Source organism: Schistocerca cancellata, chromosome 4, assembly GCF_023864275.1.
Source record: "Schistocerca cancellata isolate TAMUIC-IGC-003103 chromosome 4, iqSchCanc2.1, whole genome shotgun sequence".
Classification (NCBI taxonomy): domain Eukaryota; kingdom Metazoa; phylum Arthropoda; class Insecta; order Orthoptera; family Acrididae; genus Schistocerca; species Schistocerca cancellata.
Genome location: NC_064629.1, coordinates 376481623 through 376503739, shown reverse-complemented (window position 1 = coordinate 376503739; position 22117 = coordinate 376481623).

The following is a 22117-nucleotide window of genomic DNA, read 5'->3' as shown; positions in this document are numbered from 1 at the left end:
GGAGTACCGGGTAGTGTTGAAACCAGGCTTTGATAAAACCTATGATAAGCACATGCTGTCACATAAGAAGAAGAGTTCCTTCAACTTCTGTTCACTGATAAGCAGGAATCTGTGATATGCCTGTTTAAGGATGTTACAGAATTATAGCTGCTTTCCCTTAGATTGCTTCTGGACAAATATACACTTTGCTTGTTCCTGGTATGTATAGTTGATGTACACTTTGTATGGTCATTATTCTATGAGAGCAATTTCCTATTCTTTACTCCACATCATCTTATTTTTATTGGTGTCTTATATCCACTGTTGCTTCTGCACCACTTTATTGAAGTCTTATATTAAGTTCTGACTCATTTCATTAACTGTGAATGGCTTGCTGGTTGCCTTGTTCATTCTAATTAATGTGACCCATGATCTGGAATGAACACAGATTGGTTCTTCTTTCAGTCAGAGCATGCACTGAGTCACCTTCATGCTGAGAGTGCCCCTGTTCTAGAGATCAATGAGTGATTGATACTGCATAATTAAAAGATGTAATGACAAACCCAAAAAATTGACATCTGCTCCTATGTTGCCTTCCACGACTATATGAGTAAAGTCTGAATGTTTTGCCACCTTCACCATCTTGTATCTGTAAATAATGGTAAATGCAGCTGGCTGTTTCATTTGGACCACAACAGGAAACAGCCTCATGCCAAACACAGAACTGTCCTTTGTTTTCCTTGTCATATACTGTGAAAGTGAATGTGGAATATTTCTGTTTGTAGTAATAAAGAGGCATGTCAGACTGAGGAGCAGCAGATACTTTCTGCAGATCAAAACATGCATTGACAATGGGCTTGGTTGACACTGAAATGATTTTCTCTCTTTCTTTCAGTTTCCTGACAATAGCTTTCTTTGTAATGTGAGAGGCATATTTGTCAGCCAGATTTGCTTTCTCCCATCAAGAAGAACTAGTGTCAAGTTCACATTGCTTACACTTATTCTTTTAAGGCTGAAAGAACTACAAATTATAATCTTGGTTGAATATATCAGTGTACTGCCTTAATGTGGCAGGCTTCAAGGAAACACATCTACTTTCTTAGATCCAATACTGATTCATTCTGTACATCTTTGCAATGCTCAGTTCAGCACCAAAGTATTTTCTGTTTGTCTTTTTCCTTGTGTAATGTGACTCTGCTCAAGGAAAGCTGTTTATATGCTCTTGCACTGATGCCTTTATTTCTGGTTGCATTGTATTCCTACATTTTTAAATGATTTTCTCTCATATCAGGTGACAAAAATCCATCTGCTCCCAGTTTTTTGATTGCAGTCCTCACCCAAATATCTGCAATAGAGGGGGTAGGCAGACACATTTCAGACCGGTTTTCTGCTAACATTTTTCAGGTGATGACAGATAAATACTCACAGTTTGCTATGATATCCCATGTGCCAAAACTGTTCAAAAATATCCTGCCTGTTTTCTTGGGTTAAGATATCATGACATTTCAGTTGGGATCACTTCCAGGCTTCATTAATCTAGCTTGTATTTGAGTACTCTTTTGGCCTTTGTGTGCAAACCCCTTTTTGAGGGATTCCTCTATTTACTATCCATGAGGATGGATTCCTACTCGTTTTACAGGTCCTCTTTTCATTACTTGAGCATCATTGTGTCCCAACAGTGTCTGGTGAGGAGCATGTTGCATTTTGTTCCATTTTGAAGATTTGCATTCACTGGGTTTAGAATCATGCTCATTATTTTTAATGTTTTACTTGAGCACAGTTCATCAAGAACTTAATTACTGATACCAATTATAAAAAATATCAAACTCAGAACCCATTCACACAGCTGTTTATCAATTATTATTCTACATGAAATCACTGGTTATAGTCATACTGATGACATGTCTACAATGAGCATAGCTGTTATTGGCTACAAGCAGCCTTAGATGATAATCTTCTTAACTGAATAGTGAGGATGATAAACAATGCACACTTGTAAGCAGTAAACTTTCCCTGTACAAACATCATAACTACTGTTATGCTTTTAACTGTGCCACAATTCTCTCAGGAAAACATCATAACATAACTTGTGATTCTTTTCATCAATGAATGAGTTCCTTAGGTGATTTTGATATTCTGAAGATTGCTTAACTTGCAGCACTAGAGAAATAATTTTTACACAAGATAAAAACAGTTACATAACAGTTCCGGAGAACATTGTAACTCAATTTGGCCATTTTTGGACTTCCAGTGTAAATACTTGGAGCCGTCAATATGTTCATGATGTAAGGAGACCAATTTGAATAATTCTGATTCTTATAGCTGTGATTGCATTTGATTCAGCTGCCATGTGTGTAGACATTTTCCACATTGAATAAACAGTGTGTTACCCATGGTACAGAATCTTGAATATGTGTAAAAAGCTTAAGAGCTGGAGCAGTCAACTCTCTACCACACTGAAGAGCCTGTCCAAAGTGTAACATGCTGCCAGTATTTATTTGACAATGGCAGTTTCATTGTCTCTACTATAAATAGATGGAATAGTTTTCACCACATGATGGCTATCAAATATATCATCCCAGTCTCAACTCTGCAAACATCTGAAGAGGCCCAGGGGCTTATATTGGCTCCCTCTGCAACAGAAGTAGACCACATAGATCTTATGGAAATCCAGATATTTCAACAGAAGTTGAACAATGCTTTATAATAGATTATTGTATTACACTTGAACATGATCAGTCCCATCCCATCAGAGATATTAACACCGACCCTGCAAGGTTACCTGTGGATGTGTTATAAGTGGCTGCACTCAGTATAGCCCACTCTACAAGTCCCAGCAGTTCCTGAATGGGAGAGATTTATGCAGTCCACAAGTAACACAATTAATGGTGAGAGATAAGTCATAACTTTCTGGTTATATAGTAATTCACCTCCAAGTTACAACAGCATGATTCCATGGCTTTACAACATGCTGCCAAAGAAATTATAGACAGCAGCAAGGTGCCAGATTTACCAATCTAATCCCTTATCTTCTAACACTACAAAGGTAATTGGCAATACCACACTTACAAATTAAACACATCTTGGTCATTGTCTACAGGAATGTATTTTACATTAAAGGCCACGTAACTGCAAATAAGTACTCACTTAATACACTGAAAATAACTTTATAAACACTAGCTCAGGAAAGTTATTTTGTCTACTCACTTTAAAAAACTGGGCAGGAAATATCAGGGATGTATAATCAATCAGTAACCTGAAAAGTGAGGAATGCTTGTGGTGAGGAAGTCACCTTTCCCAAAAGAAGATGACAACTGTCACACAGGATGAGTGAGCAACAATTCCCCATCTAACAGTGTAGAACAGTGTACAGAGATTTACATAGATTCTGTCCAAACATGTTTCCTCCCTGAAAATTATTAGTAACTTAGATATAAATTCCACTTAGCATTAAGATATCTTGTGAAAATAAAAAAGAACCCCCCACCCCGGGACATGTTTTTTGTGAAACACCCTGTAGTTGCTTGTAGTGGGGGTAAATACAGTGTAGAGTCACCTTCTTGTTCTTCAGTTTACAGATCTATGAAGGAGAAAAGTGTATGATCACAATCCAGTGGCCTGCCTTCCTTCACACTTCCAACAGCCACCCTCTCCACCTCCACCCAGTTACATCACCAAGAATTCAATTTATCCCTTAATTCTCCAGTACTGCACATAGATGTGGTACATACATATAATATTCGTTCTTAACTCAACTCATTTGAAAATCGACATTAATTTTATACCATTAACACACTATTTTTAATAATCTGTAATTTTTCCATCCTCTGGAATGTGGAAAGTATTATTTCTGGGGAAAAATGAGAAGGACCTTTTGTAGGAAATTTAAAGTAGTTCAAAGTGTTATAAAATGACATGCACAACACTGCAGAATTTGTTTTTCATTCCCCTTCACATTTATTAGCACACAATTCAGTTTCATTATCAGCTTTGTTAGAACATTTGAGTATCTACATTTCAACACAGGTCACATGGGCTAATATAAGAATCAAAATAATCAATAATTGATAATATTATGTAAATGGAGAGACAAAAAATCTACTCACCAGGTGGCGGCAGGGGAACACAAACACAACAAGCTTTTGGAGCCAGTGGCTCCTTTTTCTGGCAGAAGAGTTGAAGGGGAAGGAAGAGGGGTGAAGGAAAAGGACTGGAGAGGTTTAAAGAAAGGGGTACAGCTTAGAAAAGTCAGCCAGAACCCCAGATCAGAGGAGACTTCCAGACGGGACGAGAATGAAAGACTGATTGTTGGTGGCGGCAGCAGATGAGATTTGAAAACCTGAGAGCTTAAAGGTGGCAGACAGGGTAATATGCAAGACAGAGATCACTACCATCCAGTTATAAGTTAGGATGAATGGGCATAGGCAGAGGGTGTATACAGGCAACACACAACATCCTGTTGCAGAGCATGATGTACAACATGACAGTCATGACCCTGGTGCCTATTTCACCACATGCACCCTCTAGATTCTTTCCCAAACGCAAGTTTTTCAGAAATCCACAGGTGGGAACTAACATTACAATATGTCCTTGTTTCTCACCGCCAACCTGGCCTTAATTATGTTAATTCCTTCCATCTCAGCATTTCAGCATTTATTCACAGTAACTACTCCTTTCTTCATGCCATTTTAGTTTTCTACATCAATTTTCTGACTTGTCTATTTTGCGCCCTCCCCCCTCTCACCCCTGTTACATAAAATGCAGTTAGCTTTTCACTATCACTAACTCATGCACAATGTTTTAGTAGTAATCTCTGTCTTGAATATTACCCTGTCTGCCACCTTTTAAGCATGCAGGTTTTCAAATCTTGTCTGCTCCAGTCCCCAACAATCAGTCTTTCCTTCTAATCCCATCCGTTAAGTCTCCCCTGACCTGAGGTTGTGGGTGGCTTTTCCAAAATGTACCCCTTTCCCTAAACCTCTCCAGTCCTTTTACATCACCCCTCTTCCATCCCCTTCAGCTCTCCTGCCAGAAGAAGGAGCCACTGGCTCTGAGAGCTTGTAAAAGTTAAATACTTTTGTTTGTGTGTTCCCCTGCTGCTGCTTGGTGAGTAGATTTTTTATGTGTCCACTTACATAATATTACACTACTGGCCATTAAAATTGCTACACCAAGGAGAAATGCAGATGACAAACAGTTATTCATTGGACAAATACATTACACTAGAACTGACATGTGATTACATATTCACACAGTTTGGGTGCATAGATCCTGAGAAATCAGTACCCAGAACAACCACTTCTGGCTATAACAACAGCCTTGATACGCCTGGGCATTGAGTCAAACAGAGCTTGGATAGTGTGTACAGGTACAGCTGCCCATGCAGCTTCAACATGATACCACAGTTCATCATGAGTAGTGACTGGCGTATTATGATGAGCCAGTTGCTCGGCCACCATTGACCAGACATTTTCAGTTGGTGAGAGATCTGGAGAATGTGCTGGCCAGGGCAGCAGTCAAACATTTTCTGTATCCAGAAAGGCCTGTACAGGACCTGCAACATGTGGTCATGCATTATCCTGCTGAAATGTAGGGTTTCACAGGGATCAAATTAAGGGTAGAGCCACAGGTCATAACACATCTGAAATGTAACATCAAGTGTTCAAAGTACCATCAATGCAAGAGGTGACCGAGACGTGTAACCAATGGCACCCCATGCCATCACGCCAGGTGATACGCCAGTATGGCGATGACAAATACACACTTCCAATGAGCGTTCACCGCGATGTCGCCAAACATGGATGTGACCATCATGATGCTGTAAACAGAACCTGGATTAATCCAAAAAAATGATGTTTTGCCATTTGTGCACCCAGGTTCGTCATTGAGTACACCATCACAGGTGCTACTGTTTGTGATGCAGTGTCAAGGGTAACTGCAGCCATGGTCTCCAAGCTGATAGTCCATCCTGCTGCAAACAGCATCGAACTGTTTGTGCAGATGGTTGTTGTCTTGCGAACGTCCCCATCTGTTGACTCAGGGATCGAGATGTGGCTGCGCGATCCGTTACAGCCATGCAGATAAGATGCCTGTCATCTAAACTGATAGTGATACGAGGCTGTTGGGATCCAGCACAGTGTTCCATATTACCCTCCTGAACCCACTGATTCCATATTCTGCTAACAGTCATTGGATTTCAACCAAAGCGAGCAGCAATGTCGTGATATGATACACCGCAATTGCGATATGCTACAATCTGACCTTTATCAAAGTCAGAAACGTGATGGTACAGATGTCTTCTCCTTACATGAGGCATCACAACAATGTTTCACCAGGCAATGCTGGTCAACTGCTGTTTGTGTATGAGAAATCAGTTGGGAACTTTCCTCATGTCAGCACGTTCTAGGTGTCGCCACCGATGCCAACCTTGTGTGAATGCTCTGAAGAGCTAATCATTTGCATATCACAGCACCTTCTCCCTGTCAGTTAAATTTCATGTCTGTAGCACATTATCTTTGTGGTGTAGCAATTTTAATGGCCAGTAGTGTAATACAGGTCAGTACGCTACAGCAACTCAAAGACGTTTCAAATGTTTCAGTAAATTACCTGTACTTGTTGAATGCTCGTTGTTGACTCACTATGAAATTTACATACATATTGCTGACCTACACTTCTGCAGACCTTTTGACTATCGCACATGACCTAACTCAGCTTTTGCAGGTGACAACTATTTATAGACACATGCAGTATAGAAATTACAAAATGACAAAACATAAGATTATTACTTTTTTAAATATTAGCACAAAACATAGAAAAAAACAAAAGGTATAAACATGCTATAGGGAGTGAAGTGAATTTGTTTAACTAAAAACTGTAGAATTTACCACATGACAAAATAACAGATACTACATTACATCATGGAAGTTTTAATGTACATGGGGATACCCACAAATTGTCATGAATTTTCAGGAATATTAAGTTTTATGATTGGAATAATTAACTAATTAACAGGTTCGTTCAGTAAAAGAATACATTTTCAGAAAAAAGGGCTGCAAAACCCTGAAAGTTTTGGAATGAATATCATTTATGGACTAGAATATTCTGGAACAGGAAAATTTTGAATGTACATAACTTTTGAAATATTAAGGGTTCAGGAAGAATTAAATGATTTCTTGAATGAAGTGAAGAAGAGCTTTCAAATAAGCTAGGTCAGACTTCAAACAAACAATTTTTAGCAGTATTGAATACTTAAGTGCAAACAGTCTGTAAGTATAATGAATTATGAATAGTAAATAAAATATTTCAGGATGAACTAAATATATTACTTTCATTAGTACATTGTAAATTACATTGTGAATAACAAAATTTAATGATATATTGCATGGATAAGAATTCAGTCATGTAGTGGGAAAGAGAATGACTGGCGTGCTTAGGAATCCCATTGCTGAATTTGATGGTGCTGTGAGATGATGTAACAGGTATGTGTATCTGCTTCTACATACATACTCCACAAGCCACCAATTAGTGTGTGGTGGATAGCACCTTGTACTACTACTAGTCATTTCAATTCCTTTTCCACTCACAAAAAGACTGAGGGAAAAATGACTGTCATATGCCACTGTATGAGCCCTAATTTCTCTTATCAAACGATGGAAAATCCAGGATGGAATGTAACAGTATTATTAGAGGGAAAGTTGCTACTCACAGTATAGTGGAGATGCTAAGTCACAGATAGGCTTTTGGCCATTAAGGCCTTTGTCAACAACACACACACACACACACACACACACACACACAGGTGAAATAATGCACATTGGTGGCAGTTGAACCATTCTGCGGTCAACTTCATATGCCAGTTCTCTAAATTTTCCAGTAGTGTTCCATGAAAAAACACCTTCTTCCCTCCAGAGGTTCCCACTTTAGTTCATGAAGTATCTTTAGAATACTCCTGTGTTGGTTGAACCTGTTAGTACCAAAATCCAGCAGCCCACCTCTGAATTGCTTCAATGCCTTCCTTTAATATGACCTTGTAGGGATCTCAAACACTCAAGCAGTACTCAAGAGTGGGTCACACTAGTGTTCTACAGAGTGATTATAATTAAAGTTCAACTTTCAAACTGCTGTAGAAATAACACCACTGGTCAGAATGACATCAAATTGCAACAGAATATTATCAGAGAAAGGGAAAAACAAATGGCAGATGAAAAATAAATAGTTACAAAATGTAGCAATAGATGGCGCTGTAAGCATCATAATTTAATAGTGGTCAACTACAAATGACAAATGAATCACACAACAATGCCTAAGATGTGCGTTTGATGTCAAACAAACTGTACTAATCAGTGTGCATGTGGATACATATGCCCATCAAACACGGTAAGGTCATATGACATTGGATGGGAAAAATTGGTTTTTAATTGTCCTGAGGCCAAATACCACATAAAAAGCATCACTCACATCAGTTTTTAATTGTCCTGAGGCCAAAAACTGCATAAAGCATAAATCAAAATCAAGTCAGATTATTAATCTCCATTAAACTGGCACATAACATGTTCAGTATGCTGTCCACCATTTTCTGCAATAAGTTGAAATCGAGAAACAGCATGTTCCACAACTGATCAAAGTGTTTCCGAGGTCACATTCGGAATGTGTTGTGCAGTGCATGCCTTCAGTGCAATTAAGTTTGCAATCAGAACACTGAACACAACATCTTTCAGATAGCCCCACAGCCAGATGTCACACGGACTAAGATCAGGTGATCAGAATGGCTGGGCTGTAGGGAAATGGTGGCTGATAATTCTAGAATTTCTAAACTGTTGCTTCAGCAGCAGATTAATTGGATTTGCAATGTGCAGAGGTGTTCCATCTTGCATAGAAATGATCCCATCCACACATCCACACTGTTGGAGCACTCTAATGACGTGGTTGCACAAAAGACACTCATAGCCCTTACCAGTGACAGTAAAGGTAACAGGACTGGAAGCACCTGTCTCTTCGAAAAAATATGGCCCTATGATAAATGATGCTGTAAACCTGCACCACACAGTGACCTTTTCGGGACGAAGTGGTACTGTTTGAATTGTATGTGGATTTTCTGTTGCCCATATTTGACAATTCTGTGTATTGACATATCCTGTCAGATGGAAGTGGGCTTCATCTGTCCACAAAATCTTCCATGGCCAATCATTGTCCACTTCCATGTGAGCAAGAAATTCTAAATCAAAGGTCTCTCTTGCTGGCAGGTCAACAGGAAGCAACTTGTGCACATGGGAAATTTTGAATGGATAGCAAAGAAGGATGTTTCGTAGGATTTTACACACCATGCTCACTGGTATGTCCAATGTTTGGGTAATTCTCCATGCACTACATGTTTGCACACGACCACTCACCTCCTCCTGCATTGCTGTGGCCACTGCTTCCACTGACATTGAATCAATTATTTTCCTCCTTCTACTAGGTTCCACACACCAAAAGAACCCATCTTTTCGATATTGCAAATCATTTTCTCCAGACTCACGGCAATCATCAGACCAATGCCTTTTTCCAAACCTTCAGTGTACTGAATTTCTGCAGTGCAATGTGTACACAGTCATCATTCTTGTAATACAGCTTTACAAGCAGAGCACGATCCTGCATTGAGGCTGTCATGGTGAACATTGCAGATGCAAAAGGAGGAAAAGCCAGGTACCCGGCATGTTTATAACAACTTCAATAGGTTGTGTGCATCACATTTGCTTTCATTTACATACAGCACCATCTATTGATCCATTTTCACACTATTTTTTTTTTCTTCTGCCATATGTTTGCCCCTTCTCCAACAATATTCCATTGCAATTTAATGGCATCCTGACCAGAGTTGTTATTTCTACAGCATTTTGAAAGTTTAACTTTAATTATAATCACCCTGTATATGTGGTTTTCTTTACAGATGAACCACACTTTCCTAGAATTTTCCAATAAACTAAAGCCAATCATTCACTTTTCCTACTACTGTCATTATGCACTTGTTCCATTTCATGTCACTTTGCAACATTAGGACTAGATATTTAATCACTGTGACAATTACACTACTAATGCTGTAGTCAGATATTGTGGGATTATTTTTCCTACTCATCTGTATTAACTTACACTTTTCTTTATTCATAGAAAACTGCCACTTGTCACACCAACCAGAAATTTTGTCTAAGTCATCTTGTATCACTCTACAGTTGCTCAACAGTATCACCTTTCCATACACAACAGTAACATCAGCACAAAGGCACAGATTGTTGCTCACCACATCATCAGATGATTTATGCATGCATAGAATAAGAGCAGTCTCATCACACTTCCCTTGGGCACTCCTGATGATACCCTTGCATCTGATGAACACTCACCACTGGGGACAATGTACTGAGTTAAATTACTCAAGAAGTTTTTGAACCCCTTACATATCTGAAAACCTATTCAGTATGTTTGTATTTTCATTAATAGCCTGCAGTGGGGCACCATGTGAAAAGCTTTCCAGCAATTTAACCATGTGGACTCTGCTTGTTGCCTTTCATCTATGGTCCACAGGATATCATTTGACAAACAGGCAAGCAGAGTTTCAGTCAGGTGATGTTTGTTAAATCCATGTCAATTTGTGGGCAGGAGCTATTCCATCTCAAGGAAATTTGTTATATTTGAACTGAGAATATGTTTAAGAATTATGCAGTAAATTGATGTTAAGGATATTGGTTTGTAATTTTCCAGATCCATTCTTTTACCCTTCTTATATAAAATAGTCACTTGTGCTTTTTTCTGGTTTCTTAGAACTTTGCACTGGGCAGGATATTTGCAACACGTAAGAGGCCAATGCCATAGAGTACTCTCTGTAAAACCAAATTGCATTTCTATCTGGACCTGGTGACTTATTTTTTTTAACTCTTTCAGATGCTTCTCTATGCTGGAGTTGCCTATAATTATGTCCTCCATATAGGAGTCTATATGATGGTCAAACAAGTGGTATGTTTGTATGATCCTCCCATGTGGATGATTTCTTAAATGTGAAATTTAAAACTCCTTTCACTGTCTTCCATTGCCAGCTCAGACTGATCAATGAGTGACTGGATAGAAGCCCCCACTGCTTAGCAATTTTACATAAGAACGCAATTTTCTTCGGTTCTCAGCAAGATATTTTGCTAAGATAAAATTGTGACAGCTATCATATGCTTCACGCATTGATATTTTTACAGATGCACAAATTACTACTAACTTTTCCCTGTCATTATTTGTGCATTCTTTTTTGAACCAAGAGTGCAACAGTCTCTGCTTCCTTAGCAGTTTCCAAATTTTGTTATTAAATCATGGTGGGTCTTTTACATACTTAATCCACTTATTCAATACATACTTTTCCAGGGTGTCAATCTGTTTAACCTTTAACAATGAATCTTCTATGATTCCATCATATCTAAGTGGAATGCTAACAACTGTTTTCTGCTCTTTATAGCAAAAATATTCTCCTAGTCCTCTTGATGGACTTATTGACTGTAGTAGCCATTGTCACTATGATCACTACGTGATCACTAATCCCTATCTCCATACTGACACCACCAAATTATAAGATCTAAAATACTTCCATTGTGTGTGAGCTGTTGAACTAGCTGCTCAAGACAGTTTTCAGATAACATCTTCAAAATTACTTCACAAGACTGCCTGTCCATATCACCTGCAATGAATCTGTCTGTCCCAGTCCTTACTCAGTAGGTTAAAGTTAATGTCAATTAATATTGCCAGATCTGTGTATTTCTGCGCTACTCTGCAGAGACATTCTTTGAATGATTCTAAAACTGTCATGCCAGAATCAGGTGGCCAGTAAAACATTTGATAATGAACCTGAGTTCACCTAAATGTGTTACACACATCTAGATAAATTGACACTCAGACTCAATTTTGACTTTGACAGATACAATATTTTTTGCCAGCTGCAACAAACACTCATCTTCCTATGGTATCTAAGCTGTCTTTTTGATATATATTCCACGTCTTGCTAAATATTTCAGAGCTTTCTACTTTGGGTGTCAGCCAGCTTTTGGTTCTGAGCATAATTTTAGTGTGACAACCTTCCTGGAGGGCCTTAAACTCAGGAACTTTGTTACGAATATTCTGAAAATTTAATGTTAAAATTTTGACAGTTAAGGTGTCTTTATCTTATTATCTTGAAGTTGAAGCTCTTCTGTCTGTGTCTGCTTGCAAATAAATTTGTTGTTAGAAGAGGTCTGTCTGGAGCAAAACAAAGTATTTTTCTTTTCTTTTATTACCCAGACATTGAAGTTTTAACACCAGTGGGCTTTTATTTTCTTTTTATTAATCAACAGGAAAAATGCTCTTTACTGCTTGTACACACATAAATTAGAGTTTTCAAGAAACTATTTACAAATTTGAAAAACCAGACAAAGTTTTGTATATATACCTTGTTATGACAGGTTGAACTGCAAAGCAAAACAAAAAACCAGAAAAACCAAGCTATGCGGTATATATATGGTAGATATAAAACTTTGTATGTTTTTCAAATTTGTAAACACTTTCTTAAAAACTCAAATTTATATGTGTACAAGTAGTAAAGAGCATCTTCCTGTTGTTTGGTAGAAAGAGAATAAAAGTGCACTGAGGATGCTGAAGCTTCAGAGAAGCATGTCTGGGTAATAGAAGAAGGAAAAAACAGTGTTTTGATTCCAAAAACAAATTTATGTCTTTACTTTGTATGTGGTCTTATATTGCTCTCTGTGTAATGACCGTCACATGTTTATCAGGGGACCTCAAGCTACCACCTAGCCTAAAAAAAGACCATGTACACTCCTCATGTATTCTGCTACTCAAGCAGCTGCTTCCTTTGTGTAGATAACTCCTGACCTATCAAGGTAAGTCCTACAATTCTCCATCACATAACACAGGGTCAAAACTCTGCAGCCAAGATTTTCATATAATTGATGGAGCCTTTGGTTGAAACATTCCACTTACTTCCAAGCCAAAGGATCCCAGGTGAGCTACATGGATGTCTGAAAAAAAGTCACAGAGGTAGTAAAGACATTAGTTTAGTTATTCTGCACGTAAAGTGCAGCAGCTGTAATGTTGTCTTGCTGCAATCACTGTCCAGGGATGCAAACCAGCCCTGGAATGTGCATGTATGCTGAACTCAGCACATGGCCTCCAAAAGCATGACCAGATCACAGCCTCATGTGATGAGCAGGCAGCAGCAGTGTGGAGTCATTTTGTCAGCATTCGCATGGGTGTAACTTCAGGCCCCAAGCAGTAGGTCAACACATTGCAGTGATGGGCCTCACAGAAGGCAGTCACATTGGTTGCTCCAGGTGCACGGCTCACCACAAGTAACTCTTGAGTGCAGAGTCAAAGTGGGGACCCCAGTGAAGGATATACTGACAGTGGCCTGCAGAGGCAAACCTACAAAGGTCAAGCAGCATCTTGGTACCTGGTCAGGCTCAGGTGTGAACAATGGTCCTTCAGATAGGCACCCTGAAGTTGGCAGCAGTAAGTCAGTAGGTGGCCTTCCAGCTGGGAGGCACCAGCCCATCTCCCCCTTGGCATATGGACTTTGACACAGTCCATAGTCCTGCAGCTAGTGGAGGCAACATCTCATAACAGCAAGCTGGATGACCCACATCAGGTCGATGACTGTAATAAAGTACCTCTCAGAGCTGGCTGCTGACAGTGACAGTGACTGACTGCATAGGTGAAACATGTAGTATTTATGATGGTTCATTCCACCCCTCTTTTGACAGAGGATTATTCTTCATCATGGAGGGCACAGTAGCAGTGTGGTACCAGGTAGATCATGTGGTAATGCAGGTCACCACTACTGCCACAGTTTGTTGTGTCAGCAATATAGGAGCCTTGCCATTGGTGCTGAAGCTGGACACAGGTAATTCATCCTGCTGTGAGATCCAGGTAGTGATTCTTGCTGTGTCAGCATAGCTCACCTGTAGATTCTTGTGAAAGAACACCTTGCTGGCTACCCATTTGCTTGGCCTCTCTAAAGCTCCTTGCATTATCCCGTGGTGACAGCTGTCTGCTTATTTGGTGATGGGTTACAAATATAAAGTTACATAGCAGTGGCATAACGTGTCTCTACTCTTTGGAAGGTCTAGTCTGCATGTTCATAGTCTGGCATTGTGCTAAAAATAACTTGATAATACATCTTATATTTTTGTGTTCATGTATGTTCCAATCAGGTTTCCATTATGCTAATCCAGCTTGAATTACAGTGTCCAGTGGGTGGTATACTTAATCACTAACAACTAACTTACTAAGGTGTATGCCCCCCGGTAGCTGAGTGGTAGCCGGCATGGCAGCTCAGTGTGTTCGGTCAGAGGGCTGCGTGCCCTCTGTAATAAAAAAAAACTGAGTCAAGGAACCAACGATCAACTTGAACGAATGTCTTGTGACAGCTGCCTAGACCAAACACAATGAACTATATCGAACAAAGTGAAAAGAAAAAAAAAAATGGTCAGCACAACAGAATGTCAATCCTAAGGGCCTGGGTTCAATTCCCGGCTAGGTCAGAAATTTTCTCCGCTCAGGGACTGGGTGTTATGTTGTCCTAATCATCATCATTTCATCCCCATTCTGTACCTGAGGCGGAAACACATATTTCCATGATCTTGTGGTGTTGACTATTACATGTGCTAAAGCACTTTTCTGACACCAGTATGTCCATTTTGTCATGATATTAGGTCACTGAACTTCCTTCATTTTTCACCCATAGGCATTACTACATTGAATCATCACATAATGAGATATTAGATAAAATTGCCAACTCTGTCCAGTGGTTTCTTCACTCACTGTTTTGGTGCATCTCTTGGATTTGTCTTTGCAACAGAGGTGGTTGCCTCATGTTTTCCCATAAAATCCAGCCATGTTACTGTACTGATACGTTACCAATATCCAACTAAAGCAGTCTCATTCACTTCCCCAACTTCCACACTAATTACAGGTTGAATCCTTTCTACACTGTCATGTTTTCCTGAGAGAGTCCGGTGGACCTATCATGACCAAGTGTGTCATTACCACCTCTTTACCCACATTTGCCATTTGCAATGTAATTAATATCAGCTATAACCTCTAGTGCATCCTTCATAGTATCTACAATAAAATTGTCATCTACAGCATGACACAAGAATCATTGGCATGTGCCACATTCATTCAGAAATACACCTCCACAGGTTCCATTGTCTGAATACACACCCATCAACTTCCAATGGGGCAGATACCACTCCACCTAAATCAGTACCATCCATTTGCTATTCACATCATTCAGTACAGAACACATTTACTTCATTTGACACTACAGCTGATTTAGACTCTTGAATTCATGCCAGATATTAGAGTTGTTAATACCACATTTTTTTTTTAAATTTCCACAGCCCTGCTATCTTCATTTAATTTTTCCCTATCGCCATGGTTGAACCAACATTCCTATACAGCATTTGATCATCCTTGCTTCATTATTTTTCCGTACCCTATCTATAAAACTCTTGACAGGTTAAACTAAGTCAACAATAGTTAAACTTGGTGTGTGAGCAGCTAAATTGGATGAGGCTCTGTTCCCTCTTACAGCATTTAACTGCCTACACAGTATAGTATTATCTGCTCCTAACTTAGCTATCTGCTCTAATAATGAGTGTACAACTTCCTGGTGGTAGCACCTGTGGTCCTGGCTCAGTCATTGTAAAGTCTTTATCCAGTACACAAGAGAAAAATAGGAGAAACAAAAAATTGGAAGAATAGAAGCATAGCTAATCATAACACTGAAACATCACCCTCAGTCTTTGGGCATGATCATAAGCCATTGAGATTCATGACACTGCCTAATATAGTTACCCGATCTACAGCATGTAGAGCAGATCATTGGAGCTGATTGCATTACATTAGATTAGATTAGATTAATGCTAGTTCCATGGATCATGAATACGATATTTCGTAAGGATGTGGAATGAGTCAAATTTTCCAATACATGATATAATTAAGTTAATATACCAACATAATTAAGTTAATATAACAACATTTTTATTTTTTTATTTTTTTTAATGTTTTTTATAATTTTTTGTTTGTTTTTTTTTTCTTTTTTTCTTAATTTATATCTAAAAATTCCTCTATGGAGTAGAAGGAGTTGTCATTCAGAAATTCTTTTAATTTGTTCTTAAATACTTGTTGGTTATCTGTCACACTTTTGATACTATTTGGTAAGTGACCAAAGACTTTAGTGGCAGTATAATTCACCCCTTTCTGTGCCAAAGTTAGATTTAATCTTGAATAGTGAAGATCATCCTTTCTCCTAGTATTGTAGTTATGCACACTGTTATTACTTTTGAATTGGGTTTGGTTGTTAATAACAAATTTCATAAGAGAGTATATATACTGAGAAGCTACTGTGAATATCCCTAGATCCTTAGATAAATGTCTGCAGGATGATCGTGGGTGGACTCCAGCTATTATTCTGATTACACGTTTTTGTGCAATAAATACTTTATTCCTCAGTGATGAATTACCCCAAAATATGATGCCATATGCAAGCAATGAGTGAAAATAGGCATAGTAAGCTAATTTACTAAGATGTTTATCACCAAAATTTGCAATGACCCATATTGCTTAAGTAGCTGAACTCCAACGTTTCAACAGATCATCAATGTGTTTCTTCCAATTTAATCTCTCATCAATGGACACACCTAAAAATTTTGAATACTCTACCTTAGATACAGGCTTCTGATTAAGGTCTATATTTATTAATGGCGTCATACCACTTACTGTACAGAAGTGTATGTACTGTATCTTATCAAAATTCAGTGAGAGTCCGTTTACAAGGAACCACTTAGTAATTTTCTGAAAGACATTATTGACAATTTCATCAATTAATTCTTGTTTGTCAGGCGTGATTACTATACTTGTATCATCAGCAAAGAGAACTAACTTTGCCTCTTCATGAATATAGAATGGTAAGTCATTAATATATATTAAGAACAACAAAGGACCCAAAACCGACCCTTGTGGAACCCCATTCTTGATAGTTCCCCAGTTTGAGGAATGTGCTGATCTTTGCATATTATGAGAACTGCTTATTTCAACTTTCTGCACTCTTCCAGTTAGGTACGAATTAAACCATTTGTGCACTGTCCCACTCATGCCACAATACTTGAGCTTGTCTAGCAGAATTTCATGATTTACACAATCGAAAGCCTTTGAGAGATCACAAAAAATCCCAATGGGTGGTGTTCGGTTATTCAGATCATTCAAAATTTGATTGGTGAAAGCATATATGGCATTTTCTGTTGAAAAACCTTTCTGGAAACCAAACTAACATTTTGTTAGTACTTCATTTTTACAGATATGTAAAGCTACTCTTAAATACATTACTTTCTCAAAAATTTTGGATAAAGCTGTTAGAAGGGAGATTGGATGGTAATTGTTGATATCAGATCTATCCCCTTTTTTATGCAAATGTATAACAATAGCATACTTCAGTCTATCAGGGAAAATGCCCTGTTCCAGAGAGCTATTATACAGGTGGCTGAGAATCTTACTTATCTGCTGAGAACAAGCTTTTAGTATTTTGCTGGAAATGCTATCAATTCCATGTGAGTTTTTGCTTTTAAGCAAGTTTATTATTTTCCTAATTTCAGAGGGAGAAGTGGGTGAGATTTCAATTGTATCAAATTGCGTAGGTATGGCCTCTTCCATTAACTGCCTAGCATCTTCTAATGAACACCTGGATCCTACTAAATCCACAACATTTAGAAAATGATTATTAAAAATATTTTCAACTTCTGACTTTTTGTTCATAAATTTTTCATTCAATTTGATGGTAATACTGTCTTCCTGGGCTCTTGGTTGACCTGTTTCTCTCTTAATAATATTCCAAATTGTTTTAATTTTATTATCAGAGTTGCTGATTTCAGACATGATACACATACTTCTGGATTTTTTAATAACTTTTCTTAATATAGCACAGTAGTTTTTATAATGTTTGATAGTCTCTGGGTCAGTACTCTTTCTTGCTGTCAGATACATTTCCCTTTTCTGGTTACAAGATATTTTTATACCCTTAGTAAGCCATGGTTTGTTACATGGTTTCTTACGAGTACATTTAACTATTTTCTTGGGGAAGCAGTTTTCAAATGCATTTACAAAAGTGTCATGGAATAAATTATATTTTAAATTGGCATCAGGTTCGTGGTACACCTCATCCCAGTCTAACTGCTGTAGGCTTTCCCTGAAATTTGCAATTGTTAAATCGTTGACTGAACGTACTACTTTGGAGGACTGTTTAGTACTGCTGAATGGAGCTATGTCATATATTGTAACTAGCTGTGCACCATGATCAGAAAGACCATTCTCAACAGGCTGAGCATTTATCTGGTTAAACTTATCTTGGTCTATAAAGAAGTTATCTATCAGTGACCTGCTATCCTTTACCACCCGAGTAGGAAAATCAATAATGGGTGTCAAATTGAAAGAACCAAGTAATACTTCAAGGTCATCTTTCCTATTACCCCCTTTCAGAGAATCTACATTGAAGTCCCCACAAATAATAATTTGCTTCCCCCGTCTGACAGATAGCACAACAAGGAGTCCAAAATTTTCAGAAATAGATGAAAATTTCCCGATGGGGACCTATATACAGTTACAATTATAAATGTGCCTTTATTTAATTTAAGCTCACAGGCACATACTTCTATATGTTTCTCTAGACAAAACCTTTTTGTTTCTATACTTTTTGCACATTGACAACTTTTGACATATATGGCAACTCCTCCTTTCTCCATATTTTCTCTAATTACATGTGCAGAGAGCTTATATCCACTTACATTTACCTTATCCATATCAGTAACAATGTGATGCTCAGACAGACATAGTATATCTATTTCATCCTCAGCTCCTAAATCTTCTAAACAAACCAGAAGCTCATCTATTTTATTCTTTAAACTCCCAATATTTTGATGAAATATACTTACATTATTTTTAATTATACTTTTATGAGAACCTTTCCTTACTCTAACATTTGCAGTACTCTCCTGTCTGAGTTTCTCATTCTGCTTAGGCCTAGTTCCTATACCAGTGGTCACATGGTGTTCAGAGAGGCAGATACCAGGCACACTATGTCTTCATCTGACCTATCAAACTTAAGCCTAAAACTTATTCACCAGTCCACATTTTCTACCATCACACCCACAAAAGAACAAAAAAATAGTTACTGCACACACCCCATTTTCAGTGTCTGGAAAGTTCATTGCTGGATGATGGTATAGACATTAAAGCACTAACAGTGCCTCATGCATAGGGCACTGGAGGCTGTGATACCTATCAGGAGAGAGCCTTCTAGAGGAGTAACTTCCATCTGGACTGAGTTAATGCAGAAATTAAGATGGGAAACATAAAGAGCCAGAAAGATATTTAAGAAAAGCATGACCAAAGAAGAAAGAAGCTGAAGGCTGCATAGGTACAGGTATATTAAACAGTGGTTTGAGAAAGAGTTATAGAAAACAAAATGGGATGATGGAAATAATTTGTGGAGACTAACTAACCAATCCCTGGGGAATACCATACAAAACAATCTGTGAAAAATACAATCAGCAACAGTCTTATTCACAGTCAAAAGAAATGATGGGGCAGTAACAGAAGAACAGTCATTTGCCCTACTAACGGGAACACTGGTTCCTGACAACGAAGAAGAAGACAAGACAGAAGATCAACTTAGGTTATGAAAAATGTTATGGGATGGCTATAGAAACAATAATGTTGTGCACCATTTGCACAAGAAAAAATCAGGCAAATAATTTCAGGACTGAAAAAGAAAACATCTCTGAGACTGGATGGGATTGCTGCCAAAATAATACAAACTTTATGTAACCAATTAGATATTTACTTTCATGAACTGTACAATGAATCTCTCTTGCAGGGAAGTGTCCCTCCACTGTGGGAGAGTGCTGAAGTGATGATTATTACTACAGGCCAAGACTAGGATCTGATGATACCCAAATCACACAGACCAAAATGCGTTCTGAAAGTTCTTGGCAAGATATTTGAAAGACTATTATGCAAGAGATTAAAAGATCATGGACTACTGCATGGGGTGAGCCCTCACCTGTGCAGCTTTAGAAGAGGCAATTCAACTGGAGATACAATTAATAATGTGATCTCAATAGCAACAGATACTCATTCTATGTACACTTTAGCTATAATTATTGATATTGCTGGTATTTTCGACATTCTATGGCGACTGTCTTTCTTCAGTCACTTTAGGGTGTTGGAGTGCCCAGAAACACTGTATACTTGCCTGAGAGACTATTTCCATGTGATACATGCATCTTTAATATGTCCGAGAAAGGAGATAATGAAGACAATAACAGAAGATTGTCCCCAGGGATTAATGTGTGGTCTAGAGTTTTGAAATGTAGCATTGGACCCCATACTACAGAAGTTACAGGACAGTGCTAATGTAAATGGATTGGTAGCATTTGCAGATGACACACTGCTCATTGTAAGCAGTGACTACAGAACAATTATAGTATATAAATGTAATGCAGTGCTCCATGAAATTTAAGGATGAACTCAATAGGCCAAAATGTCGCTGGCACATCATGAAACTATTTACCTCATGCTGAAGAGGAACCTACGAAGAACTCCTAAAATAAAATTAAATGATATAAAAATTAGAAGACGTGCAGTAACAAGATATCTAGGGATATTCCTGGATGAACACTGCATCTTTTGCACATCATATGGAAGAGGCATGCAAAAAAGGTACAACAAAATAATAACCATTGCATACCTCTATAAGCAACTTCCACCTCCCTTGAAAACATATACCACCAGTCTATATTGGCACCAGTTGTAGGATATAGTGTAATTTTTGGGCTTATAAATTGCATCTTGTGATGCCAGTCTCATTGATCAGAAAAGCTCATCGAGGAGTGTTACTAAGATTAATGGGTGCCTATTGCACTACCCTGAATGATGCATTGTTAGTAATTCTAGGAACATGTCAAATTGAATAACAAATCAGAAACAGGGGAGCCCTTTATTGATTAAAGAAAGGCAATCAAATGGAAGTACAAAACAAAATTGGAACTGAGGCTAAAACAAAAAGTTAATACAAGATCACATATTGGAACCATGACAAAATGAATGGGACACTTCAGGCACAAGCAGGAGATATACTAACTTTCCCTAACATCAGGGAGAGACTAAAAATGAAGAGTAGAGTGGACTGATACATTATCTGATTAGTCATGACCCAAGTGCTACTGACAGTTGGGTACTTGGTTAAGGGTTTTATTGTACTTTTGTAGTGGTAGAGAGTTACCATAGGATTGGCACTTTTATTAAGTACCAAGTACACTGAAGTGCCAAAGAAACTAATGCAGGCATGTGTATTCAAATACAGAGATATGTAAACAGGCAGGATATGATGCTGCATTTGGCAGTGCTTATATAAGTGCCTGCTGCACTTCTTAGATTGGTTACTGCTGCTACAATGACAAGTTATCAAGATTTAAGTGAGTTTGAATGTAGTGTTATAGTCAGCGCACGAGCGATGGGATACAGCATCTTCGAGGTAGAGATGAGGTGGGGATTTTCCCATACAACCATTTCATGAATGTACCGTGAATATCTGGCATCTGAGAAAACATAAAATCTCCGACATCGCTGCGACCGGAAAAAGATCCTACAAGGACGGGACCAATGATGACTGAAAAGAATCATTCAACATGACAGAAGTGCAACCCTTCCGCAGATTGATACAGATTTCAATGCTGGGCCATCAACAAGTATCAATGTGTGAACCATCCAACAAAACATCATCAGTATGAGCTTTCAGAGCTGAAGGCCCATTCATGTACCCTTAATGTTTGCACAACACAAAGCTTTATGGCTCACCTGGGCCCATCAACACCAACATTGAACTGTTGATGACTGGAAACATATTACCTGGTCAGACGAGTCTCATTTCAAATTGTATTGAGCAAATGGACGTATATGTGTATAGAGACAATCTCATAAGTCCATGGACCCTGCATGTCAGTGGGGACTGTTCAAGCTGGTGGAGGCTCTGTAATGGTGTGGGGCATGTGCAGTTGGAGTGATATGGGACCCTTGATACATC